The 25,674-nt window shown below is 46.1% G+C and overlaps 24 non-coding genes across 24 annotated transcripts; all 24 read left to right on the top strand.

Moving 5' to 3' along the window:
• The first annotated feature begins 1,271 nt into the window (after nt 1-1,271).
• Nucleotides 1,272-1,344, top strand: TRNAR-CCU (transfer RNA arginine (anticodon CCU)). Its single transcript has one exon. It is a non-coding gene; the product is annotated as a tRNA-Arg (tRNA).
• Nucleotides 1,345-2,914: 1,570 nt separating this feature from the next.
• On the top strand, nt 2,915-3,007 carry TRNAI-UAU (transfer RNA isoleucine (anticodon UAU)). The gene is given in 2 exon segments: nt 2,915-2,952; nt 2,972-3,007. It is a non-coding gene; the product is annotated as a tRNA-Ile (tRNA).
• A 327-nt stretch (nt 3,008-3,334) lies between these two features.
• Nucleotides 3,335-3,407, top strand: TRNAR-CCU (transfer RNA arginine (anticodon CCU)). Its single transcript has one exon. It is a non-coding gene; the product is annotated as a tRNA-Arg (tRNA).
• A 1,230-nt stretch (nt 3,408-4,637) lies between these two features.
• Nucleotides 4,638-4,730, top strand: TRNAI-UAU (transfer RNA isoleucine (anticodon UAU)). The gene is given in 2 exon segments: nt 4,638-4,675; nt 4,695-4,730. It is a non-coding gene; the product is annotated as a tRNA-Ile (tRNA).
• Nucleotides 4,731-5,057: 327 nt separating this feature from the next.
• Nucleotides 5,058-5,130, top strand: TRNAR-CCU (transfer RNA arginine (anticodon CCU)). The gene has a single exon. It is a non-coding gene; the product is annotated as a tRNA-Arg (tRNA).
• A 1,220-nt stretch (nt 5,131-6,350) lies between these two features.
• On the top strand, nt 6,351-6,443 carry TRNAI-UAU (transfer RNA isoleucine (anticodon UAU)). Its single transcript is given in 2 exon segments — nt 6,351-6,388; nt 6,408-6,443. It is a non-coding gene; the product is annotated as a tRNA-Ile (tRNA).
• A 327-nt stretch (nt 6,444-6,770) lies between these two features.
• TRNAR-CCU (transfer RNA arginine (anticodon CCU)) lies at nt 6,771-6,843 on the top strand. Its single transcript has one exon. It is a non-coding gene; the product is annotated as a tRNA-Arg (tRNA).
• A 1,570-nt stretch (nt 6,844-8,413) lies between these two features.
• On the top strand, nt 8,414-8,506 carry TRNAI-UAU (transfer RNA isoleucine (anticodon UAU)). The gene is given in 2 exon segments: nt 8,414-8,451; nt 8,471-8,506. It is a non-coding gene; the product is annotated as a tRNA-Ile (tRNA).
• Nucleotides 8,507-8,833: 327 nt separating this feature from the next.
• Nucleotides 8,834-8,906, top strand: TRNAR-CCU (transfer RNA arginine (anticodon CCU)). Its single transcript has one exon. It is a non-coding gene; the product is annotated as a tRNA-Arg (tRNA).
• A 1,222-nt stretch (nt 8,907-10,128) lies between these two features.
• On the top strand, nt 10,129-10,221 carry TRNAI-UAU (transfer RNA isoleucine (anticodon UAU)). The gene is given in 2 exon segments: nt 10,129-10,166; nt 10,186-10,221. It is a non-coding gene; the product is annotated as a tRNA-Ile (tRNA).
• Nucleotides 10,222-10,548: 327 nt separating this feature from the next.
• TRNAR-CCU (transfer RNA arginine (anticodon CCU)) lies at nt 10,549-10,621 on the top strand. Its single transcript has one exon. It is a non-coding gene; the product is annotated as a tRNA-Arg (tRNA).
• A 1,222-nt stretch (nt 10,622-11,843) lies between these two features.
• On the top strand, nt 11,844-11,936 carry TRNAI-UAU (transfer RNA isoleucine (anticodon UAU)). Its single transcript is given in 2 exon segments — nt 11,844-11,881; nt 11,901-11,936. It is a non-coding gene; the product is annotated as a tRNA-Ile (tRNA).
• A 327-nt stretch (nt 11,937-12,263) lies between these two features.
• TRNAR-CCU (transfer RNA arginine (anticodon CCU)) lies at nt 12,264-12,336 on the top strand. Its single transcript has one exon. It is a non-coding gene; the product is annotated as a tRNA-Arg (tRNA).
• Nucleotides 12,337-13,336: 1,000 nt separating this feature from the next.
• Nucleotides 13,337-13,429, top strand: TRNAI-UAU (transfer RNA isoleucine (anticodon UAU)). The gene is given in 2 exon segments: nt 13,337-13,374; nt 13,394-13,429. It is a non-coding gene; the product is annotated as a tRNA-Ile (tRNA).
• Nucleotides 13,430-13,756: 327 nt separating this feature from the next.
• Nucleotides 13,757-13,829, top strand: TRNAR-CCU (transfer RNA arginine (anticodon CCU)). The gene has a single exon. It is a non-coding gene; the product is annotated as a tRNA-Arg (tRNA).
• A 1,222-nt stretch (nt 13,830-15,051) lies between these two features.
• On the top strand, nt 15,052-15,144 carry TRNAI-UAU (transfer RNA isoleucine (anticodon UAU)). The gene is given in 2 exon segments: nt 15,052-15,089; nt 15,109-15,144. It is a non-coding gene; the product is annotated as a tRNA-Ile (tRNA).
• A 327-nt stretch (nt 15,145-15,471) lies between these two features.
• TRNAR-CCU (transfer RNA arginine (anticodon CCU)) lies at nt 15,472-15,544 on the top strand. The gene has a single exon. It is a non-coding gene; the product is annotated as a tRNA-Arg (tRNA).
• A 2,130-nt stretch (nt 15,545-17,674) lies between these two features.
• Nucleotides 17,675-17,767, top strand: TRNAI-UAU (transfer RNA isoleucine (anticodon UAU)). Its single transcript is given in 2 exon segments — nt 17,675-17,712; nt 17,732-17,767. It is a non-coding gene; the product is annotated as a tRNA-Ile (tRNA).
• A 327-nt stretch (nt 17,768-18,094) lies between these two features.
• On the top strand, nt 18,095-18,167 carry TRNAR-CCU (transfer RNA arginine (anticodon CCU)). The gene has a single exon. It is a non-coding gene; the product is annotated as a tRNA-Arg (tRNA).
• Nucleotides 18,168-19,389: 1,222 nt separating this feature from the next.
• TRNAI-UAU (transfer RNA isoleucine (anticodon UAU)) lies at nt 19,390-19,482 on the top strand. Its single transcript is given in 2 exon segments — nt 19,390-19,427; nt 19,447-19,482. It is a non-coding gene; the product is annotated as a tRNA-Ile (tRNA).
• A 327-nt stretch (nt 19,483-19,809) lies between these two features.
• On the top strand, nt 19,810-19,882 carry TRNAR-CCU (transfer RNA arginine (anticodon CCU)). Its single transcript has one exon. It is a non-coding gene; the product is annotated as a tRNA-Arg (tRNA).
• Nucleotides 19,883-22,012: 2,130 nt separating this feature from the next.
• TRNAI-UAU (transfer RNA isoleucine (anticodon UAU)) lies at nt 22,013-22,105 on the top strand. Its single transcript is given in 2 exon segments — nt 22,013-22,050; nt 22,070-22,105. It is a non-coding gene; the product is annotated as a tRNA-Ile (tRNA).
• Nucleotides 22,106-22,432: 327 nt separating this feature from the next.
• TRNAR-CCU (transfer RNA arginine (anticodon CCU)) lies at nt 22,433-22,505 on the top strand. The gene has a single exon. It is a non-coding gene; the product is annotated as a tRNA-Arg (tRNA).
• A 2,914-nt stretch (nt 22,506-25,419) lies between these two features.
• On the top strand, nt 25,420-25,512 carry TRNAI-UAU (transfer RNA isoleucine (anticodon UAU)). The gene is given in 2 exon segments: nt 25,420-25,457; nt 25,477-25,512. It is a non-coding gene; the product is annotated as a tRNA-Ile (tRNA).
• Nucleotides 25,513-25,674: the final 162 nt, after the last annotated feature.

Raw genomic sequence — 25,674 nt, 5'->3', positions numbered from 1 at the left:
ATAATGCAAATGGAATATACAATTGTCAATTAAGTTAAATATCCATTTATATTAAACAAATGAATTAATTTTATTGCTTTAAAGAGAAAAATTGTAAAAACCTAATTTTATCTAAATACATATATTAGCTAATAGCCCTAAGAAAACGGCCACATGAAACTATGTAGAGCCCCCCCAAACTCCCCCCTCACTGTCTACCTGCAAAATCCACGAATTTCTCAGTCGTGGATTTTGCTGACAGCATTAGCTTCCGTGTGAGACAGGGCTTTGAGCTGAAGCCCTGCCCCACAGGTGTCTGTCATCTGCGGAACTCCGCCTCTCCCCCGCCCCTCTCAGAGGAGGAAGACTGAAAGGGGCGGGGAGAGGCGGAGATCCGCCGATGACAGACACCTGTGAGGCAAGGCTTCAGCTCATAGCCCTGCTTCACTCGAGAAACGCTGCTAGATTGTCCCCCGGGGATTTAGGGGGGGATTTAGTTAGAATAGAGCGTCGGGAATGCGGCGGATTAGTTAGGGCTACTCTTAAACGATAAAAAAAATTAGCATAAAAACGATAAATAACGTTTTGGCCGGCGGCGCCATTTTTTAACACTATAAAACGAAAATTATCGTTGAATAATGCATTTCTATGGGGCGCCATTTTTTAAAAACGGTATCTGGCGCCATTTTTAATAGACCCCACCTTGGCTTGCTGATTTGGACAAACGCTCCCTGTCTTCTACCGGTTTTCTTCTTAACAAACAATTGACTTGGTCTTATAAAGATTTATGACATGTGCTTCATTTTAACGAGTTACGCAACACAGGCCAAGTGTCCTGGTGATAAAGGCACCTCCCCAACAGCAGCAACAGAGCTCCAGTGGCGCAATCGGTTAGCGCGCGGTACTTGTAAGACAGTATCTGTTGAGCAATGCCGAGGTTGTGAGTTTGAGCCTCACCTGGAGCAGAGATAGTTGCCCTTTTGCTTCCTTTAATCACCTTTCTCCTATGACCCAAAACATTCAAGCCAAAGGGTGCCAGTATGCCACTGCTACACGCAGGAGCTGTCATTGCCCAACAAGGGAAGCTTGTTTTGAGTGAGGACCAAAAAGAATGAGACCAATGCTTTTGCTTGTTGAAGAGCAGTGGAGGAAGCTGGCAAGAGCTATATCACCTGCAAAATCCATGGCACAACACAAGGAAAAGAAGTACGTCCATTTGCAACTCATTTGCTGCAAGAGGCATTGTACAGTCTCTGTGGAGCAAAAGCCTACTTGCTGCACTTCTACAGCATGCCCCAGTGGCCTAATGGATAATGCACTGGCCTCCTAAGCCAGGGATTGTGGGTTCAAGTCCCATCTGGGGTGGCACATTCCTTCTTTGGCCCTTACATGTAGCATACCAACACACATTGTACTCTGATACAAATGACTTGGATTCTCATGGCTGCCAAAGGCTTTTAAAGTGGACCAGAACTCTTGCACAGGAAAGAAGGAGAACATAGAGAAATGCACCCTGTGTATGTATTTAGAGACTTTAGCCTGTCCCCCTCATTTGTGTCTAATCACTAGTTGTGGTGATCACCCTGGGTCACATGACTGCCAATGGCAGATAAGCTCATTTGAAAGCACAGGCTGTTAACAATATGTCTGCTTCCATCAGTCAGGAAGTAGAAACAGTGCAGATTTATCTTAGGATTTCTATTAGCTGTAACAAAGAAATGTTTCTTGTTTAAATGTTGTTATGCTGTTGCGTATCTTTTAGAGCAGAAAGGACGTTCTGAGTTCAGGTCCACTTGAAATTCGACAAGGCTTTCAATGGGTATCCCACATCTCGTTACAAAAGGTCAAAGAAATGTAAAGTCACTATCATGTCACCACACTATGGAAAATCATAGCAAATCCACCTTCAAAATGCACTTCCTGCTGATTTTCACGGACCCACTTCAAAGCTAGATGCAACGCGCAATTGTGAACATCTCAATTGGCCGGCTCTGCTGTCATATATATTTATATCTTCTATAATAATAAATTCAATCTGTCATTTTGGGTGCTGTGTGTAAGATACGCCTTGCCCAGTAAATACCCCAGGGATTCCCTGCATCATGCCTGCATGTGTAGTCTGCCCAACTCAGCCGACTGCATTGCGACTCTGGAGGAGTGGCACCTGCTGGGGATAAAACATGACTTGAGATAGGTGTGCTTTTCCTTATTATCGCCTTATATGCAGTAGGAACATGCACATTTAGCAGCAGACCAGAATGATCTCACACCTTTTCAGAGGTATTCATGGCTTTCAAAGCCTGCTCTCATGGCCTATTCCAGCCTTTCTCAACCTTTTTACCTTGGAGGAACCCTGTAAATAACTTTTGGATCCCAAGGAACCCCTGCAAACAATTTTTTGGTCTCGAGGAACCCCTACATTTATTTTTCAGGAGGCATGGTCTTTAAATAGGTTAGGCTGCTAATTTCACTATCTCCTATTACACTGCCACTCATTATACCGTCTCCTGACCCCCCAATTTAGTGTTTCTTGTTACAGTACCACCTATTATAGTGTGCTCTATTATACTTCCCCCACGATGGGGTAAAATGCCAAGGAACCCCTGCAGAGTCCTCAAGGAACCCTGGGGTTCCAGGGAACCCTGGTTGAGAAAGCCTGGCCTATTCTCTCACCACCACAAAAAAAGTGTGATTGTGTGCTCCTAGTCTGTGTCAAGCCTCCATTGAAGTCCACTCACCTCTATGGAGATGATCTTAATAGTCACCTTGGCTTGCTGATTTGGACAAACGCTCCCTGTCTTCTACCGGTTTTCTTCTTAACAAACAATTGACTTGGTCTTATAATGATTTATGACATGTGCTTCATTTTAACGAGTTACGCATCACAGGCCAAGTGTCCTGGTGATAAAGGCACCTCCCCAAGAGCAGCAACGGAGCTCCAGTGGCGCAATCGGTTAGCGCGCGGTACTTATAAGACAGTATCTGTTGAGCAATGCTGAGGTTGTGAGTTCGAGCCTCACCTGGAGCAGAGATAGTTGCCCTTTTGCTTCCTTTCATCACCTTTCTCCTATGACCCAAAACATTCAAGCCAAAGGGTGCCAGTATGCCACTGCTACACGCAAGAGCTGTCATTGCCCAACAAGGGAAGCTTGTTTTGAGTGAGGACCAAAAAGAATGAGACCAATGTTTTTGCTTGTTGAAGAGCAGTGGAGGAAGCTGGCAAGAGCTATATCACCTGCAAAATCCATGGCACAACACAAGGAAAAGAAGTACGTCCATTTGCAACTCATTTGCTGCAAGAGGCATTGTGCAGTCTCTGTGGAGCAAAAGCCTACTTGCTGCACTTCTACAGCATGCCCCAGTGGCCTAATGGATAAGGCACTGGCCTCCTAAGCCAGGGATTGTGGGTTCGAGTCCCATCTGGGGTGGCACATTCCTTCTTTGGCCCTTACATGTAGCATACCAACACACATTGTACTCTGATACAAATGACTTGGATTCTCATGGCTGCCAAAGGTTTTTAAAGTGGACCAGAACTCTTGCACAGGAAAGAAGGAGAACATAGAGAAATGCACCCTGTGTATGTATTTAGAGACTTTAGCCTGTCCCCCTCATTTGTGTCTAATCACTAGTTGTGGTGATCGTGTCACATGATCGGGTCACATGACTGCCAATGGCAGATAAGCTCATTTGAAAGCACAGCCTGTTAACAATATGTCTGCTTCCATCAGTCAGGAAGTAGAAACAGTGCAGATTTATCTTAGGATTTCTATTAGCTGTAACAAAGAAATGTTTCTTGTTTAAAGGTTGTTATGCTGTTGCGTATCTTTTAGAGCAGAAAGGACGTTCTGAGTTCAGGTCCACTTGAAATTCGACAAGGCTTTCAATGGGTATCCCACATCTCGTTACAAAAGGTCAAAGAAATGTAAAGTCACTATCATGTCACCACACTATGGAAAATCATAGCAAATCCACCTTCAAAATGCACTTCCTGCTGATTTTCACTGACCCACTTCAAAGCTAGATGCAACGCGCAATTGTGAACATCTCAATTGGCCGGCTCTGCTGTCATATATATTTATATCTTCTATAATAATAAATTCAATCTGTCATTTTGGGTGCTGTGTGTAAGATACGCCTTGCCCAGTAAATACCCCAGGGATTCCCTGCATCATGCCTGCATGTGTAGTCTGCCCAACTCAGCCGACTGCATTGCGACTCTGGAGGAGTGGCACCTGCTGGGGATAAAACATGACTTGAGATAGGTGTGCTTTTCCTTATTATCGCCTTATATGCAGTAGGAACATGCACATTTAGCAGCAGACCAGAATGATCTCACACCTTTTCAGAGGTATTCATGGCTTTCAAAGCCTGCTCTCATGGCCTATTCTCTCACCACCACAAAAAAAGTGTGATTGTGTGCTCCTAGTCTGTGTCAAGCCTCCATTGAAGTCCACTCACCTCTATGGAGATGATCCTAATAGTCACCTTGGCTTGCTGATTTGGACAAACGCTCCCTGTCTTCTACCGGTTTTCTTCTTAACAAACAATTGACTTGGTCTTATAATGATTTATGACATGTGCTTCATTTTAACGAGTTACGCATCACAGGCCAAGTGTCCTGGTGATAAAGGCACCTCCCCAACAGCAGCAACAGAGCTCCAGTGGTGCAATCGGTTAGCGCGCGGTACTTATAAGACAGTATCTGTTGAGCAATGCTGAGGTTGTGAGTTCGAGCCTCACCTGGAGCAGAGATAGTTGCCCTTTTGCTTCCTTTAATCACCTTTCTCCTATGACCCAAAACATTCAAGCCAAAGGGTGCCAGTATGCCACTGCTACACGCAGGAGCTGTCATTGCCCAACAAGGGAAGCTTGTTTTGAGTGAGGACCAAAAAGAATGAGACCAATGCTTTTGCTTGTTGAAGAGCAGTGGAGGAAGCTGGCAAGAGCTATATCACCTGCAAAATCCATGGCACAACACAAGGAAAAGAAGTACGTCCATTTGCAACTCATTTGCTGCAAGAGGCATTGTGCAGTCTCTGTGGAGCAAAAGCCTACTTGCTGCACTTCTACAGCATGCCCCAGTGGCCTAATGGATAAGGCACTGGCCTCCTAAGCCAGGGATTGTGGGTTTGAGTCCCATCTGGGGTGGCACATTCCTTCTTTGGCCCTTACATGTAGCATACCAACACACATTGTACTCTGATACAAATGACTTGGATTCTCATGGCTGCCAAAGGCTTTTAAAGTGGACCAGAACTCTTGCACAGGAAAGAAGGAGAACATAGAGAAATGCACCCTGTGTATGTATTTAGAGACTTTAGCCTGTCCCCCTCATTTGTGTCTAATCACTAGTTGTGGTGATCACCCTGGGTCACATGACTGCCAATGGCAGATAAGCTCATTTGAAAGCACAGCCTGTTAACAATATGTCTGCTTCCATCAGTCAGGAAGTAGAAACAGTGCAGATTTATCTTAGGATTTCTATTAGCTGTAACAAAGAAATGTTTCTTGTTTAAAGGTTGTTATGCTGTTGCGTATCTTTTAGAGCAGAAAGGACGTTCTGAGTTCAGGTCCACTTGAAATTCGACAAGGCTTTCAATGGGTATCCCACATCTCGTTACAAAAGGTCAAAGAAATGTAAAGTCACTATCATGTCACCACACTATGGAAAATCATAGCAAATCCACCTTCAAAATGCACTTCCTGCTGATTTTCACAGACCCACTTCAAAGCTAGATGCAACGCGCAATTGTGAACATCTCAATTGGCCGGCTCTGCTGTCATATATATTTATATCTTCTATAATAATAAATTCAATCTGTCATTTTGGGTGCTGTGTGTAAGATAGGCCTTGCCCAGTAAATACCCCAGGGATTCCCTGCATCATGCCTGCATGTGTAGTCTGCCCAACTCAGCCGACTGCATTGCGACTGGAGGAGTGGCACCTGCTGGGGATAAAACATGACTTGAGATAGGTGTGCTTTTCCTTATTATCGCCTTATATGCAGTAGGAACATGCACATTTAGCAGCAGACCAGAATGATCTCACACCTTTTCAGAGGTATTCATGGCTTTCAAAGCCTGCTCTCATGGCCTATTCTCTCACCACCACAAAAAAAGTGTGATTGTGTGCTCCTAGTCTGTGTCAAGCCTCCATTGAAGTCCACTCACCTCTATGGAGATGATCTTAATAGTCACCTTGGCTTGCTGATTTGGACAAACGCTCCCTGTCTTCTACCGGTTTTCTTCTTAACAAACAATTGACTTGGTCTTATAATGATTTATGACATGTGCTTCATTTTAACGAGTTACGCATCACAGGCCAAGTGTCCTGGTGATAAAGGCACCTCCCCAACAGCGGCAACGGAGCTCCAGTAGCGCAATCGGTTAGCGCGCGGTACTTATAAGACAGTATCTGTTGAGCAATGCCGAGGTTGTGAGTTCGAGCCTCACCTGGAGCAGAGATAGTTGCCCTTTTGCTTCCTTTAATCACCTTTCTCCTATGACCCAAAACATTCAAGCCAAAGGGTGCCAGTATGCCACTGCTACACGCAGGAGCTGTCATTGCCCAACAAGGGAAGCTTGTTTTGAGTGAGGACCAAAAAGAATGAGACCAATGCTTTTGCTTGTTGAAGAGCAGTGGAGGAAGCTGGCAAGAGCTATATCACCTGCAAAATCCATGGCACAACACAAGGAAAAGAAGTACGTCCATTTGCAACTCATTTGCTGCAAGAGGCATTGTGCAGTCTCTGTGGAGCAAAAGCCTACTTGCTGCACTTCTACAGCATGCCCCAGTGGCCTAATGGATAAGGCACTGGCCTCCTAAGCCAGGGATTGTGGGTTCGAGTCCCATCTGGGGTGGCACATTCCTTCTTTGGCCCTTACATGTAGCATACCAACACACATTGTACTCTGATACAAATGACTTGGATTCTCATGGCTGCCAAAGGCTTTTAAAGTGGACCAGAACTCTTGCACAGGAAAGAAGGAGAACATAGAGAAATGCACCCTGTGTATGTATTTAGAGACTTTAGCCTGTCCCCCTCATTTGTGTCTAATCACTAGTTGTGGTGATCACCCTGGGTCACATGACTGCCAATGGCAGATAAGCTCATTTGAAAGCACAGGCTGTTAACAATATGTCTGCTTCCATCAGTCAGGAAGTAGAAACAGTGCAGATTTATCTTAGGATTTCTATTAGCTGTAACAAAGAAATGTTTCTTGTTTAAATGTTGTTATGCTGTTGCGTATCTTTTAGAGCAGAAAGGACGTTCTGAGTTCAGGTCCACTTGAAATTCGACAAGGCTTTCAATGGGTATCCCACATCTCGTTACAAAAGGTCAAAGAAATGTAAAGTCACTATCATGTCACCACACTATGGAAAATCATAGCAAATCCACCTTCAAAATGCACTTCCTGCTGATTTTCACGGACCCACTTCAAAGCTAGATGCAACGCGCAATTGTGAACATCTCAATTGGCCGGCTCTGCTGTCATATATATTTATATCTTCTATAATAATAAATTCAATCTGTCATTTTGGGTGCTGTGTGTAAGATACGCCTTGCCCAGTAAATACCCCAGGGATTCCCTGCATCATGCCTGCATGTGTAGTCTGCCCAACTCAGCCGACTGCATTGCGACTCTGGAGGAGTGGCACCTGCTGGGGATAAAACATGACTTGAGATAGGTGTGCTTTTCCTTATTATCGCCTTATATGCAGTAGGAACATGCACATTTAGCAGCAGACCAGAATGATCTCACACCTTTTCAGAGGTATTCATGGCTTTCAAAGCCTGCTCTCATGGCCTATTCCAGACTTTCTCAACCTTTTTACCTTGGAGGAACCCTGTAAATAACTTTTGGATCCCAAGGAACCCCTGCAAACAATTTTTTGGTCTCGAGGAACCCCTACATTTATTTTTCAGGAGGCATGGTCTTTAAATAGGTTAGGCTGCTAATTTCACTATCTCCTATTACACTGCCACTCATTATACCATCTCCTGACCCCCCAATTTAGTGTTTCTTGTTACAGTACCACCTATTATAGTGTGCTCTATTATACTTCCCCCACGATGGGGTAAAATGCCAAGGAACCCCTGCAGAGTCCTCAAGGAACCCTGGGGTTCCAGGGAACCCTGGTTGAGAAAGCCTGGCCTATTCTCTCACAACCACAAAAAAAGTGTGATTGTGTGCTCCTAGTCTGTGTCAAGCCTCCATTGAAGTCCACTCACCTCTATGGAGATGATCTTAATAGTCACCTTGGCTTGCTGATTTGGACAAACGCTCCCTGTCTTCTACCGGTTTTCTTCTTAACAAACAATTGACTTGGTCTTATAATGATTTATGACATGTGCTTCATTTTAACGAGTTACGCATCACAGGCCAAGTGTCCTGGTGATAAAGGCACCTCCCCAAGAGCAGCAACGGAGCTCCAGTGGCGCAATCGGTTAGCGCGCGGTACTTATAAGACAGTATCTGTTGAGCAATGCCGAGGTTGTGAGTTTGAGCCTCACCTGGAGCAGAGATAGTTGCCCTTTTGCTTCCTTTCATCACCTTTCTCCTATGACCCAAAACATTCAAGCCAAAGGGTGCCAGTATGCCACTGCTACACGCAAGAGCTGTCATTGCCCAACAAGGGAAGCTTGTTTTGAGTGAGGACCAAAAAGAATGAGACCAATGCTTTTGCTTGTTGAAGAGCAGTGGAGGAAGCTGGCAAGAGCTATATCACCTGCAAAATCCATGGCACAACACAAGGAAAAGAAGTACGTCCATTTGCAACTCATTTGCTGCAAGAGGCATTGTGCAGTCTCTGTGGAGCAAAAGCCTACTTGCTGCACTTCTACAGCATGCCCCAGTGGCCTAATGGATAAGGCACTGGCCTCCTAAGCCAGGGATTGTGGGTTCGAGTCCCATCTGGGGTGGCACATTCCTTCTTTGGCCCTTACATGTAGCATACCAACACACATTGTACTCTGATACAAATGACTTGGATTCTCATGGCTGCCAAAGGTTTTTAAAGTGGACCAGAACTCTTGCACAGGAAAGAAGGAGAACATAGAGAAATGCACCCTGTGTATGTATTTAGAGACTTTAGCCTGTCCCCCTCATTTGTGTCTAATCACTAGTTGTGGTGATCACCCTGGGTCACATGACTGCCAATGGCAGATAAGCTCATTTGAAAGCACAGCCTGTTAACAATATGTCTGCTTCCATCAGTCAGGAAGTAGAAACAGTGCAGATTTATCTTAGGATTTCTATTAGTTGTAACAAAGAAATGTTTCTTGTTTAAAGGTTGTTATGCTGTTGCGTATCTTTTAGAGCAGAAAGGACGTTCTGAGTTCAGGTCCACTTGAAATTCGACAAGGCTTTCAATGGGTATCCCACATCTCGTTACAAAAGGTCAAAGAAATGTAAAGTCACTATCATGTCACCACACTATGGAAAATCATAGCAAATCCACCTTCAAAATGCACTTCCTGCTGATTTTCACGGACCCACTTCAAAGCTAGATGCAACGCGCAATTGTGAACATCTCAATTGGCCGGCTCTGCTGTCATATATATTTATATCTTCTATAATAATAAATTCAATCTGTCATTTTGGGTGCTGTGTGTAAGATACGCCTTGCCCAGTAAATACCCCAGGGATTCCCTGCATCATGCCTGCATGTGTAGTCTGCCCAACTCAGCCGACTGCATTGCGACTCTGGAGGAGTGGCACCTGCTGGGGATAAAACATGACTTGAGATAGGTGTGCTTTTCCTTATTATCGCCTTATATGCAGTAGGAACATGCACATTTAGCAGCAGACCAGAATGATCTCACACCTTTTCAGAGGTATTCATGGCTTTCAAAGCCTGCTCTCATGGCCTATTCTCTCACCACCACAAAAAAAGTGTGATTGTGTGCTCCTAGTCTGTGTCAAGCCTCCATTGAAGTCCACTCACCTCTATGGAGATGATCCTAATAGTCACCTTGGCTTGCTGATTTGGACAAACGCTCCCTGTCTTCTACCGGTTTTCTTCTTAACAAACAATTGACTTGGTCTTATAATGATTTATGACATGTGCATCATTTTAACGAGTTACGCATCACAGGCCAAGTGTCCTGGTGATAAAGGCACCTCCCCAACAGCAGCAACAGAGCTCCAGTGGTGCAATCGGTTAGCGCGCGGTACTTATAAGACAGTATCTGTTGAGCAATGCTGAGGTTGTGAGTTCGAGCCTCACCTGGAGCAGAGATAGTTGCCCTTTTGCTTCCTTTAATCACCTTTCTCCTATGACCCAAAACATTCAAGCCAAAGGGTGCCAGTATGCCACTGCTACACGCAGGAGCTGTCATTGCCCAACAAGGGAAGCTTGTTTTGAGTGAGGACCAAAAAGAATGAGACCAATGCTTTTGCTTGTTGAAGAGCAGTGGAGGAAGCTGGCAAGAGCTATATCACCTGCAAAATCCATGGCACAACACAAGGAAAAGAAGTACGTCCATTTGCAACTCATTTGCTGCAAGAGGCATTGTGCAGTCTCTGTGGAGCAAAAGCCTACTTGCTGCACTTCTACAGCATGCCCCAGTGGCCTAATGGATAAGGCACTGGCCTCCTAAGCCAGGGATTGTGGGTTTGAGTCCCATCTGGGGTGGCACATTCCTTCTTTGGCCCTTACATGTAGCATACCAACACACATTGTACTCTGATACAAATGACTTGGATTCTCATGGCTGCCAAAGGCTTTTAAAGTGGACCAGAACTCTTGCACAGGAAAGAAGGAGAACATAGAGAAATGCACCCTGTGTATGTATTTAGAGACTTTAGCCTGTCCCCCTCATTTGTGTCTAATCACTAGTTGTGGTGATCACCCTGGGTCACATGACTGCCAATGGCAGATAAGCTCATTTGAAAGCACAGCCTGTTAACAATATGTCTGCTTCCATCAGTCAGGAAGTAGAAACAGTGCAGATTTATCTTAGGATTTCTATTAGCTGTAACAAAGAAATGTTTCTTGTTTAAAGGTTGTTATGCTGTTGCGTATCTTTTAGAGCAGAAAGGACGTTCTGAGTTCAGGTCCACTTGAAATTCGACAAGGCTTTCAATGGGTATCCCACATCTCGTTACAAAAGGTCAAAGAAATGTAAAGTCACTATCATGTCACCACACTATGGAAAATCATAGCAAATCCACCTTCAAAATGCACTTCCTGCTGATTTTCACAGACCCACTTCAAAGCTAGATGCAACGCGCAATTGTGAACATCTCAATTGGCCGGCTCTGCTGTCATATATATTTATATCTTCTATAATAATAAATTCAATCTGTCATTTTGGGTGCTGTGTGTAAGATAGGCCTTGCCCAGTAAATACCCCAGGGATTCCCTGCATCATGCCTGCATGTGTAGTCTGCCCAACTCAGCCGACTGCATTGCGACTCTGGAGGAGTGGCACCTGCTGGGGATAAAACATGACTTGAGATAGGTGTGCTTTTCCTTATTATCGCCTTATATGCAGTAGGAACATGCACATTTAGCAGCAGACCAGAATGATCTCACACCTTTTCAGAGGTATTCATGGCTTTCAAAGCCTGCTCTCATGGCCTATTCTCTCACCACCACAAAAAAAGTGTGATTGTGTGCTCCTAGTCTGTGTCAAGCCTCCATTGAAGTCCACTCACCTCTATGGAGATGATCTTAATAGTCACCTTGGCTTGCTGATTTGGACAAACGCTCCCTGTCTTCTACCGGTTTTCTTCTTAACAAACAATTGACTTGGTCTTATAATGATTTATGACATGTGCTTCATTTTAACGAGTTACGCATCACAGGCCAAGTGTCCTGGTGATAAAGGCACCTCCCCAACAGCAGCAACGGAGCTCCAGTAGCGCAATCGGTTAGCGCGCGGTACTTATAAGACAGTATCTGTTGAGCAATGCCGAGGTTGTGAGTTCGAGCCTCACCTGGAGCAGAGATAGTTGCCCTTTTGCTTCCTTTAATCACCTTTCTCCTATGACCCAAAACATTCAAGCCAAAGGGTGCCAGTATGCCACTGCTACACGCAGGAGCTGTCATTGCCCAACAAGGGAAGCTTGTTTTGAGTGAGGACCAAAAAGAATGAGACCAATGCTTTTGCTTGTTGAAGAGCAGTGGAGGAAGCTGGCAAGAGCTATATCACCTGCAAAATCCATGGCACAACACAAGGAAAAGAAGTACGTCCATTTGCAACTCATTTGCTGCAAGAGGCATTGTGCAGTCTCTGTGGAGCAAAAGCCTACTTGCTGCACTTCTACAGCATGCCCCAGTAGCCTAATGGATAAGGCACTGGCCTCCTAAGCCAGGGATTGTGGGTTCGAGTCCCATCTGGGGTGGCACATTCCTTCTTTGGCCCTTACATGTAGCATACCAACACACATTGTACTCTGATACAAATGACTTGGATTCTCATGGCTGCCAAAGGTTTTTAAAGTGGACCAGAACTCTTGCACAGGAAAGAAGGAGAACATAGAGAAATGCACCCTGTGTATGTATTTAGAGACTTTAGCCTGTCCCCCTCATTTGTGTCTAATCACTAGTTGTGGTGATCACCCTGGGTCACATGACTGCCAATGGCAGATAAGCTCATTTGAAAGCACAGCCTGTTAACAATATCATGTCACCACACTATGGAAAATCATAGCAAATCCACCTTCAAAATGCACTTCCTGCTGATTTTCACGGACCCACTTCAAAGCTAGATGCAACGCGCAATTGTGAACATCTCAATTGGCCGGCTCTGCTGTCATATATATTTATATCTTCTATAATAATAAATTCAATCTGTCATTTTGGGTGCTGTGTGTAAGATACGCCTTGCCCAGTAAATACCCCAGGGATTCCCTGCATCATGCCTGCATGTGTAGTCTGCCCAACTCAGCCGACTGCATTGCGACTCTGGAGGAGTGGCACCTGCTGGGGATAAAACATGACTTGAGATAGGTGTGCTTTTCCTTATTATCGCCTTATATGCAGTAGGAACATGCACATTTAGCAGCAGACCAGAATGATCTCACACCTTTTCAGAGGTATTCATGGCTTTCAAAGCCTGCTCTCATGGCCTATTCTCTCACCACCACAAAAAAAGTGTGATTGTGTGCTCCTAGTCTGTGTCAAGCCTCCATTGAAGTCCACTCACCTCTATGGAGATGATCCTAATAGTCACCTTGGCTTGCTGATTTGGACAAACGCTCCCTGTCTTCTACCGGTTTTCTTCTTAACAAACAATTGACTTGGTCTTATAATGATTTATGACATGTGCTTCATTTTAACGAGTTACGCATCACAGGCCAAGTGTCCTGGTGATAAAGGCACCTCCCCAACAGCAGCAACAGAGCTCCAGTGGTGCAATCGGTTAGCGCGCGGTACTTATAAGACAGTATCTGTTGAGCAATGCTGAGGTTGTGAGTTCGAGCCTCACCTGGAGCAGAGATAGTTGCCCTTTTGCTTCCTTTAATCACCTTTCTCCTATGACCCAAAACATTCAAGCCAAAGGGTGCCAGTATGCCACTGCTACACGCAGGAGCTGTCATTGCCCAACAAGGGAAGCTTGTTTTGAGTGAGGACCAAAAAGAATGAGACCAATGCTTTTGCTTGTTGAAGAGCAGTGGAGGAAGCTGGCAAGAGCTATATCACCTGCAAAATCCATGGCACAACACAAGGAAAAGAAGTACGTCCATTTGCAACTCATTTGCTGCAAGAGGCATTGTGCAGTCTCTGTGGAGCAAAAGCCTACTTGCTGCACTTCTACAGCATGCCCCAGTGGCCTAATGGATAAGGCACTGGCCTCCTAAGCCAGGGATTGTGGGTTTGAGTCCCATCTGGGGTGGCACATTCCTTCTTTGGCCCTTACATGTAGCATACCAACACACATTGTACTCTGATACAAATGACTTGGATTCTCATGGCTGCCAAAGGCTTTTAAAGTGGACCAGAACTCTTGCACAGGAAAGAAGGAGAACATAGAGAAATGCACCCTGTGTATGTATTTAGAGACTTTAGCCTGTCCCCCTCATTTGTGTCTAATCACTAGTTGTGGTGATCACCCTGGGTCACATGACTGCCAATGGCAGATAAGCTCATTTGAAAGCACAGCCTGTTAACAATATGTCTGCTTCCATCAGTCAGGAAGTAGAAACAGTGCAGATTTATCTTAGGATTTCTATTAGCTGTAACAAAGAAATGTTTCTTGTTTAAAGGTTGTTATGCTGTTGCGTATCTTTTAGAGCAGAAAGGACGTTCTGAGTTCAGGTCCACTTGAAATTCGACAAGGCTTTCAATGGGTATCCCACATCTCGTTACAAAAGGTCAAAGAAATGTAAAGTCACTATCATGTCACCACACTATGGAAAATCATAGCAAATCCACCTTCAAAATGCACTTCCTGCTGATTTTCACAGACCCACTTCAAAGCTAGATGCAACGCGCAATTGTGAACATCTCAATTGGCCGGCTCTGCTGTCATATATATTTATATCTTCTATAATAATAAATTCAATCTGTCATTTTGGGTGCTGTGTGTAAGATAGGCCTTGCCCAGTAAATACCCCAGGGATTCCCTGCATCATGCCTGCATGTGTAGTCTGCCCAACTCAGCCGACTGCATTGCGACTCTGGAGGAGTGGCACCTGCTGGGGATAAAACATGACTTGAGATAGGTGTGCTTTTCCTTATTATCGCCTTATATGCAGTAGGAACATGCACATTTAGCAGCAGACCAGAATGATCTCACACCTTTTCAGAGGTATTCATGGCTTTCAAAGCCTGCTCTCATGGCCTATTCTCTCACCACCACAAAAAAAGTGTGATTGTGTGCTCCTAGTCTGTGTCAAGCCTCCATTGAAGTCCACTCACCTCTATGGAGATGATCTTAATAGTCACCTTGGCTTGCTGATTTGGACAAACGCTCCCTGTCTTCTACCGGTTTTCTTCTTAACAAACAATTGACTTGGTCTTATAATGATTTATGACATGTGCTTCATTTTAACGAGTTACGCATCACAGGCCAAGTGTCCTGGTGATAAAGGCACCTCCCCAACAGCAGCAACGGAGCTCCAGTAGCGCAATCGGTTAGCGCGCGGTACTTATAAGACAGTATCTGTTGAGCAATGCCGAGGTTGTGAGTTCGAGCCTCACCTGGAGCAGAGATAGTTGCCCTTTTGCTTCCTTTAATCACCTTTCTCCTATGACCCAAAACATTCAAGCCAAAGGGTGCCAGTATGCCACTGCTACACGCAGGAGCTGTCATTGCCCAACAAGGGAAGCTTGTTTTGAGTGAGGACCAAAAAGAATGAGACCAATGCTTTTGCTTGTTGAAGAGCAGTGGAGGAAGCTGGCAAGAGCTATATCACCTGCAAAATCCATGGCACAACACAAGGAAAAGAAGTACGTCCATTTGCAACTCATTTGCTGCAAGAGGCATTGTGCAGTCTCTGTGGAGCAAAAGCCTACTTGCTGCACTTCTACAGCATGCCCCAGTGGCCTAATGGATAAGGCACTGGCCTCCTAAGCCAGGGATTGTGGGTTCGAGTCCCATCTGGGGTGGCACATTCCTTCTTTGGCCCTTACATGTAGCATACCAACACACATTGTACTCTGATACAAATGACTTGGATTCTCAAAGGCTTTTAAAGTGGACCAGAACTCTTGCACAGGAAAGAAGGAGAACATAGAGAAATGCACCCTGTGTATGTATTTAGAGACTTTAGCCTGTCCCCCTCATTTGTGTCTAATCACTAGTTGTGGTGATCACCCTGGGTCACATGACTGCCAATGGCAGATAAGCTCATTTGAAAGCACAGGCTGTTAACAATATGTCTGCTTCCATCAGTCAGGAAGTAGAAACAGTGCAGATTTATCTTAGGATTTCTATTAGCTGTAACAAAGAAATGTTTCTTGTTTAAATGTTGTTATGCTGTTGCGTATCTTTTAGAGCAGAAAGGACGTTCTGAGTTCAGGTCCACTTGAAATTCGACAAGGCTTTCAATGGGTATCCCACATCTCGTTACAAAAGGTCAAAGAAATGTAAAGTCACTATCATGTCACCACACTATGGAAAATCATAGCAAATCCACCTTCAAAATGCACTTCCTGCTGATTTTCACGGACCCACTTCAAAGCTAGATGCAACGCGCAATTGTGAACATCTCAATTGGCCGGCTCTGCTGTCATATATATTTATATCTTCTATAATAATAAATTCAATCTGTCATTTTGGGTGCTGTGTGTAAGATACGCCTTGCCCAGTAAATACCCCAGGGATTCCCTGCATCATGCCTGTGTCAGGGAGAGACTCACCTCTTCAGCGGCGGCCAGTATGGACGCCGCTCGCAGCGCTGACGTCACCGGATCCCCGAACTTCCGGTCGGCATCAGCTGGCGGCGCCGGCGGCCGTCACAGCCACAAGTCATCATTGCAGGGCCGGGCAACGCGCTCACGCACGGAGCGTCAGGCCCTTTATGCCCTGAGGAGAAGGTTGCCTTGATCCGCCCTGTTGAGGCACGCTCCGCCCCTTGCTGACATCATCCGGGGGGTGGGGGTTCCTGGAGGAACAATCTGCATTTAAGCAGCAGACTGTCAGTACTCCTTGTCCGCTGTAGCGATCACACTCTGTGCTAGCTCTCGGATCCACAGTATACTTATATATTGGTTACACCAATATATAGGTACTGGAAGAAATATACCATTGTATTTACCTGTGTCTTTGATCTTTTGCCTGTCCTTGACTCTGAGTTTGCCGAATCCTTCTGTACTGCTGCCTATCTGATTTCCCGTTGCCTACCTTGCTGTGCCCTCGTTTACTCTCTTGCCTACCGTCTCTGTACCTCGTATCTCTGATCTCTGTTGCCGAACCCCGGCTAGCCTTCTAGACTCCGCCTCCGCCTCCTGATTCTGTACCTCGTATTTCTGATTACCTGTTGCCGATCCTTGCTTGTCGACCATCCCCGCCAGCGGGCCCTTGCCGCTGGACGGTAGTCTGTGTTCTGTGGGACCTCGCCACAGAGCAATACGCTATTATTGTTTGCACCAATCATTACACCCCATGTGGGTGGACAGAGGTTAGCGTATATATCGGATTATCGGTGAGACTGCAGATCACTTATAATCAGGTATATCTGTATTTCTGGCGATACTGCAGATCTCCAGAGATCAGTCACTCTCTGTCCTCTCTAGTTGTTACGGAACGTGACAGCCTGCATGTGTAGTCTGCCCAACTCAGCCGACTGCATTGCGACTCTGGAGGAGTGGCACCTGCTGGGGATAAAACATGACTTGAGATAGGTGTGCTTTTCCTTATTATCGCCTTATATGCAGTAGGAACATGCACATTTAGCAGCAGACCAGAATGATCTCACACCTTTTCAGAGGTATTCATGGCTTTCAAAGCCTGCTCTCATGGCCTATTCTCTCACCACCACAAAAAAAGTGTGATTGTGTGCTCCTAGTCTGTGTCAAGCCTCCATTGAAGTCCACTCACCTCTATGGAGATGATCTTAATAGTCACCTTGGCTTGCTGATTTGGACAAACGCTCCCTGTCTTCTACCGGTTTTCTTCTTAACAAACAATTGACTTGGTCTTATAATGATTTATGACATGTGCTTCATTTTAACGAGTTACGCATCACAGGCCAAGTGTCCTGGTGATAAAGGCACCTCCCCAAGAGCAGCAACGGAGCTCCAGTGGCGCAATCGGTTAGCGCGCGGTACTTATAAGACAGTATCTGTTGAGCAATGCTGAGGTTGTGAGTTCGAGCCTCACCTGGAGCAGAGATAGTTGCCCTTTTGCTTCCTTTCATCACCTTTCTCCTATGACCCAAAACATTCAAGCCAAAGGGTGCCAGTATGCCACTGCTACACGCAAGAGCTGTCATTGCCCAACAAGGGAAGCTTGTTTTGAGTGAGGACCAAAAAGAATGAGACCAATGCTTTTGCTTGTTGAAGAGCAGTGGAGGAAGCTGGCAAGAGCTATATCACCTGCAAAATCCATGGCACAACACAAGGAAAAGAAGTACGTCCATTTGCAACTCATTTGCTGCAAGAGGCATTGTGCAGTCTCTGTGGAGCAAAAGCCTACTTGCTGCACTTCTACAGCATGCCCCAGTGGCCTAATGGATAAGGCACTGGCCTCCTAAGCCAGGGATTGTGGGTTCGAGTCCCATCTGGGGTGGCACATTCCTTCTTTGGCCCTTACATGTAGTATACCAACACACATTGTACTCTGATACAAATGACTTGGATTCTCATGGCTGCCAAAGGTTTTTAAAGTGGACCAGAACTCTTGCACAGGAAAGAAGGAGAACATAGAGAAATGCACCCTGTGTATGTATTTAGAGACTTTAGCCTGTCCCCCTCATTTGTGTCTAATCACTAGTTGTGGTGATCACCCTGGGTCACATGACTGCCAATGGCAGATAAGCTCATTTGAAAGCACAGCCTGTTAACAATATGTCTGCTTCCATCAGTCAGGAAGTAGAAACAGTGCAGATTTCTCTTAGGATTTCTATTAGCTGTAACAAAGAAATGTTTCTTGTTTAAAGGTTGTTATGCTGTTGCGTATCTTTTAGAGCAGAAAGGACGTTCTGAGTTCAGGTCCACTTGAAATTCGACAAGGCTTTCAATGGGTATCCCACATCTCGTTACAAAAGGTCAAAGAAATGTAAAGTCACTATCATGTCACCACACTATGGAAAATCATAGCAAATCCACCTTCAAAATGCACTTCCTGCTGATTTTCACGGACCCACTTCAAAGCTAGATGCAACGCGCAATTGTGAACATCTCAATTGGCCGGCTCTGCTGTCATATATATTTATATCTTCTATAATAATAAATTCAATCTGTCATTTTGGGTGCTGTGTGTAAGATACGCCTTGCCCAGTAAATACCCCAGGGATTCCCTGCATCATGCCTGCATGTGTAGTCTGCCCAACTCAGCCGACTGCATTGCGACTCTGGAGGAGTGGCACCTGCTGGGGATAAAACATGACTTGAGATAGGTGTGCTTTTCCTTATTATCGCCTTATATGCAGTAGGAACATGCACATTTAGCAGCAGACCAGAATGATCTCACACCTTTTCAGAGGTATTCATGGCTTTCAAAGCCTGCTCTCATGGCCTATTCTCTCACCACCACAAAAAAAGTGTGATTGTGTGCTCCTAGTCTGTGTCAAGCCTCCATTGAAGTCCACTCACCTCTATGGAGATGATCCTAATAGTCACCTTGGCTTGCTGATTTGGACAAACGCTCCCTGTCTTCTACCGGTTTTCTTCTTAACAAACAATTGACTTGGTCTTATAATGATTTATGACATGTGCTTCATTTTAACGAGTTACGCATCACAGGCCAAGTGTCCTGGTGATAAAGGCACCTCCCCAGCAGCAGCAACGGAGCTCCAGTGGCGCAATCGGTTAGCGCGTGGTACTTATAAGACAGTATCTGTTGAGCAATGCTGAGGTTGTGAGTTCGAGCCTCACCTGGAGCAGAGATAGTTGCCCTTTTGCTTCCTTTAATCACCTTTCTCCTATGACCCAAAACATTCAAGCCAAAGGGTGCCAGTATGCCACTGCTACACGCAGGAGCTGTCATTGCCCAACAAGGGAAGCTTGTTTTGAGTGAGGACCAAAAAGAATGAGACCAATGCTTTTGCTTGTTGAAGAGCAGTGGAGGAAGCTGGCAAGAGCTATATCACCTGCAAAATCCATGGCACAACACAAGGAAAAGAAGTACGTCCATTTGCAACTCATTTGCTGCAAGAGGCATTGTGCAGTCTCTGTGGAGCAAAAGCCTACTTGCTGCACTTCTACAGCATGCCCCAGTGGCCTAATGGATAAGGCACTGGCCTCCTAAGCCAGGGATTGTGGGTTCGAGTCCCATCTGGGGTGGCACATTCCTTCTTTGGCCCTTACATGTAGCATACCAACACACATTGTACTCTGATACAAATGACTTGGATTCTCAAAGGCTTTTAAAGTGGACCAGAACTCTTGCACAGGAAAGAAGGAGAACATAGAGAAATGCACCCTGTGTATGTATTTAGAGACTTTAGCCTGTCCCCCTCATTTGTGTCTAATCACTAGTTGTGGTGATCACCCTGGGTCACATGACTGCCAATGGCAGATAAGCTCATTTGAAAGCACAGGCTGTTAACAATATGTCTGCTTCCATCAGTCAGGAAGTAGAAACAGTGCAGATTTATCTTAGGATTTCTATTAGCTGTAACAAAGAAATGTTTCTTGTTTAAATGTTGTTATGCTGTTGCGTATCTTTTAGAGCAGAAAGGACGTTCTGAGTTCAGGTCCACTTGAAATTCGACAAGGCTTTCAATGGGTATCCCACATCTCGTTACAAAAGGTCAAAGAAATGTAAAGTCACTATCATGTCACCACACTATGGAAAATCATAGCAAATCCACCTTCAAAATGCACTTCCTGCTGATTTTCACGGACCCACTTCAAAGCTAGATGCAACGCGCAATTGTGAACATCTCAATTGGCCGGCTCTGCTGTCATATATATTTATATCTTCTATAATAATAAATTCAATCTGTCATTTTGGGTGCTGTGTGTAAGATACGCCTTGCCCAGTAAATACCCCAGGGATTCCCTGCATCATGCCTGTGTCAGGGAGAGACTCACCTCTTCAGCGGCGGCCAGTATGGACGCCGCTCGCAGCGCTGACGTCACCGGATCCCCGAACTTCCGGTCGGCATCAGCTGGCGGCGCCGGCGGCCGTCACAGCCACAAGTCATCATTGCAGGGCCGGGCAACGCGCTCACGCACGGAGCGTCAGGCCCTTTATGCCCTGAGGAGAAGGTTGCCTTGATCCGCCCTGTTGAGGCACGCTCCGCCCCTTGCTGACATCATCCGGGGGGTGGGGGTTCCTGGAGGAACAATCTGCATTTAAGCAGCAGACTGTCAGTACTCCTTGTCCGCTGTAGCGATCACACTCTGTGCTAGCTCTCGGATCCACAGTATACTTATATATTGGTTACACCAATATATAGGTACTGGAAGAAATATACCATTGTATTTACCTGTGTCTTTGATCTTTTGCCTGTCCTTGACTCTGAGTTTGCCTAATCCTTCTGTACTGCTGCCTATCTGATTTCCCGTTGCCTACCTTGCTGTGCCCTCGTTTACTCTCTTGCCTACCGTCTCTGTACCTCGTATCTCTGATCTCTGTTGCCGAACCCCGGCTAGCCTTCTAGACTCCGCCTCCGCCTCCTGATTCTGTACCTCGTATTTCTGATTACCTGTTGCCGATCCTTGCTTGTCGACCATCCCCGCCAGCGGGCCCTTGCCGCTGGACGGTAGTCTGTGTTCTGTGGGCCCTCGCCACAGAGCAATACGCTATTATTGTTTGCACCAATCATTACACCCCATGTGGGTGGACAGAGGTTAGCGTATATATCGGATTATCGGTGAGACTGCAGATCACTTATAATCAGGTATATCTGTATTTCTGGCGATACTGCAGATCTCCAGAGATCAGTCACTCTCTGTCCTCTCTAGTTGTTACGGAACGTGACAGCCTGCATGTGTAGTCTGCCCAACTCAGCCGACTGCATTGCGACTCTGGAGGAGTGGCACCTGCTGGGGATAAAACATGACTTGAGATAGGTGTGCTTTTCCTTATTATCGCCTTATATGCAGTAGGAACATGCACATTTAGCAGCAGACCAGAATGATCTCACACCTTTTCAGAGGTATTCATGGCTTTCAAAGCCTGCTCTCATGGCCTATTCTCTCACCACCACAAAAAAAGTGTGATTGTGTGCTCCTAGTCTGTGTCAAGCCTCCATTGAAGTCCACTCACCTCTATGGAGATGATCTTAATAGTCACCTTGGCTTGCTGATTTGGACAAACGCTCCCTGTCTTCTACCGGTTTTCTTCTTAACAAACAATTGACTTGGTCTTATAATGATTTATGACATGTGCTTCATTTTAACGAGTTACGCATCACAGGCCAAGTGTCCTGGTGATAAAGGCACCTCCCCAACAGCAGCAACGGAGCTCCAGTGGTGCAATCGGTTAGCGCGCGGTACTTATAAGACAGTATCTGTTGAGCAATGCCGAGGTTGTGAGTTCGAGCCTCACCTGGAGCAGAGATAGTTGCCCTTTTGCTTCCTTTAATCACCTTTCTCCTATGACCCAAAACATTCAAGCCAAAGGGTGCCAGTATGCCACTGCTACACGCAGGAGCTGTCATTGCCCAACAAGGGAAGCTTGTTTTGAGTGAGGACCAAAAAGAATGAGACCAATGCTTTTGCTTGTTGAAGAGCAGTGGAGGAAGCTGGCAAGAGCTATATCACCTGCAAAATCCATGGCACAACACAAGGAAAAGAAGTACGTCCATTTGCAACTCATTTGCTGCAAGAGGCATTGTGCAGTCTCTGTGGAGCAAAAGCCTACTTGCTGCACTTCTACAGCATGCCCCAGTGGCCTAATGGATAAGGCACTGGCCTCCTAAGCCAGGGATTGTGGGTTCGAGTCCCATCTGGGGTGGCACATTCCTTCTTTGGCCCTTACATGTAGCATACCAACACACATTGTACTCTGATACAAATGACTTGGATTCTCATGGCTGCCAAAGGCTTTTAAAGTGGACCAGAACTCTTGCACAGGAAAGAAGGAGAACATAGAGAAATGCATCCTGTGTATGTATTTAGAGACTTTAGCCTGTCCCCCTCATTTGTGTCTAATCACTAGTTGTGGTGATCACCCTGGGTCACATGACTGCCAATGGCAGATAAGCTCATTTGAAAGCACAGCCTGTTAACAATATGTCTGTTTCCATCAGTCAGGAAGTAGAAACAGTGCAGATTTATCTTAGGATTTCTATTAGCTGTAACAAAGAAATGTTTCTTGTTTAAAGGTTGTTATGCTGTTGCGTATCTTTTAGAGCAGAAAGGACGTTCTGAGTTCAGGTCCACTTGAAATTCGACAAGGCTTTCAATGGGTATCCCACATCTCGTTACAAAAGGTCAAAGAAATATAAAGTCACTATCATGTCACCACACTATGGAAAATCATAGCAAATCCACCTTCAAAATGCACTTCCTGCTGATTTTCACGGACCCACTTCAAAGCTAGATGCAACGCGCAATTGTGAACATCTCAATTGGCCGGCTCTGCTGTCATATATATTTATATCTTCTATAATAATAAATTCAATCTGTCATTTTGGGTGCTGTGTGTAAGATACGCCTTGCCCAGTAAATACCCCAGGGATTCCCTGCATCATGCCTGCATGTGTAGTCTGCCCAACTCAGCCGACTGCATTGCGACTCTGGAGGAGTGGCACCTGCTGGGGATAAAACATGACTTGAGATAGGTGTGCTTTTCCTTATTATCGCCTTATATGCAGTAGGAACATGCACATTTAGCAGCAGACCAGAATGATCTCACACCTTTTCAGAGGTATTCATGGCTTTCAAAGCCTGCTCTCATGGCCTATTCTCTCACCACCACAAAAAAAGTGTGATTGTGTCAGGGGAGGACTGGGACCTTTCGGCCTGGGGGGAAAACACAAACTAGAGGCCCTTTTTCATGGCAGCCTCAGCCCAAATGACATCACACACGCACCCCACATGCTATATGCCAGTAGTCACGTGGGGCGCCATTGAGAAAATACATTAAGGACACTTGCAGGACAGCGGGACAGGTAAAAGTATAACTGCACAGGCACCGGGGGTCACATAATACATTTGGAGGGATGATGCAACCACATCGGCCTGAGTTTTCCAGAATCTCAGATTTGACCAATTTCCACCTGAAATCAGTCAAATTGTCGATTGGGCATGCTTGTGGCAGCACCAATTTTCATTCAATTTGATAGTGATTATCTAAACAGTTGGTTGATCGCCAAGTCAACAGATGTATGGCCACCGTAATTCCCCAAGGCTCCCCGCCACCTCCTCGCGTGCACCCCCGCAAACTACCTGCCTGAGGTGTAATCACATCCTCCTCCTCCTCCCCCCCCCCCCCCCCCCGGCTACCTTCCGCCTAAACACCTCCACACAAACTTCCTTCCTGATGCTTAACAGCCAACACCCCCTCCCCGCAACACACAAACAACTTACACGATGCCTAACCCCCTTTCCCCCCACAAACTACCTGTCTGACGCCTGCCTTCCACTCCCCTGCCTGCCGCCAACCGCAAGAAAAAAAAAGTAAGTTCTCAGGCTCCGCTAAATATCGACATTGAGCCGTAATTTGGGTAGTGGGGGCTGCGCTCAAATTACGGCTCAATGCATGCTGATATTTCTATAGCGGCTCAAGCATGAAACTTCAGGCACTAGCGGGCGCCCAAATTGCATGATTTGTTACCTCAGGCCAAAGTCAGAACTTGTCATAAATAAACTGATCAGAGCCAGGGCAGAGAATAGAAATGAAAATGAGAAGAAAAAAACAAAAACAAAACACCAAAATCTTTAAAAACCTCCTCTGCAACCTGTCTCCTTCAGACCTCCACAGACCACAGGCAACTTACTTCGTGACGTCTCAATTTCTCAGGCCTATACCACAGGTGACCTGTCACAGCACAAGTGACAGGCAGCAGGTCGGGTCGCCAATGGCAATGCCTCATAGTGTTGTCCGGATCATGAACGATTCGGATCAGGCAGGCTCAGCAGCAGCTCCAGGTCCATGTGGGGGGCGGAGTCACGTCCATCAGCGTACTCCTGAGTGACAGCAGCCGCCAGCCACTGAGCAGCAATGAACGGCTCCAGGTCAGGACTCCAGGCGGGGGGCGGAGTCACGTCCAGAGCATCAGCGTGAACCATACACGCAGCGTGCTGCAGGCACCAGGGCAGGGCTCCCATTGGCCACCCACGTCACACCACGTGATTCAGATCGGACTCGGAGAAGTAGCCAGCCGGCCCGGCACTGCGCACCTGCGTCATTCATCTTCAGCCTCTGAGCCGCCGGGCCGGCCCGAACACCCAGTAACTTGTGTGTCACTGTGACAGGGGGGGCGGGCAGGGGGCCGGCATTGAAGTGAGCGGCCGCCCGCTGCATACATAATATTAAAGGCTGTGTGCACTGCGCACACAATTCTCGGCTGACGGCTGCGGACTGCGGTGCAGTTACCTAACCGGGCCGGCCCTAATCAATTAGGATGAGGCGGCCTGGGGGGAAAAAATCCCCCGTCCCCCCGGGCCAGTCCGCCGCTGGATTGTGTGCTCCTAGTCTGTGTCAAGCCTCCATTGAAGTCCACTCACCTCTATGGAGATGATCTTAATAGTCACCTTGGCTTGCTGATTTGGACAAACGCTCCCTGTCTTCTACCGGTTTTCTTCTTAACAAACAATTGACTTGGTCTTATAATGATTTATGACATGTGCTTCATTTTAACGAGTTACGCATCACAGGCCAAGTGTCCTGGTGATAAAGGCACCTCCCCAACAGCAGCAACGGAGCTCCAGTGGCGCAATCGGTTAGCGCGCGGTACTTATAAGACAGTATCTGTTGAGCAATGCCGAGGTTGTGAGTTCGAGCCTCACCTGGAGCAGAGATAGTTGCCCTTTTGCTTCCTTTAATCACCTTTCTCCTATGACCCAAAACATTCAAGCCAAAGGGTGCCAGTATGCCACTGCTACACGCAGGAGCTGTCATTGCCCAACAAGGGAAGCTTGTTTTGAGTGAGGACCAAAAAGAATGAGACCAATGCTTT

The sequence above is a fragment of the Hyperolius riggenbachi genome, chromosome 3 (genome assembly GCF_040937935.1).
Source record: "Hyperolius riggenbachi isolate aHypRig1 chromosome 3, aHypRig1.pri, whole genome shotgun sequence".
NCBI lineage: Eukaryota > Metazoa > Chordata > Amphibia > Anura > Hyperoliidae > Hyperolius > Hyperolius riggenbachi.
The sequence above is the reverse complement of the archived record's forward strand: the minus strand, read 5'-3'. Positions and strand labels throughout refer to the sequence as shown.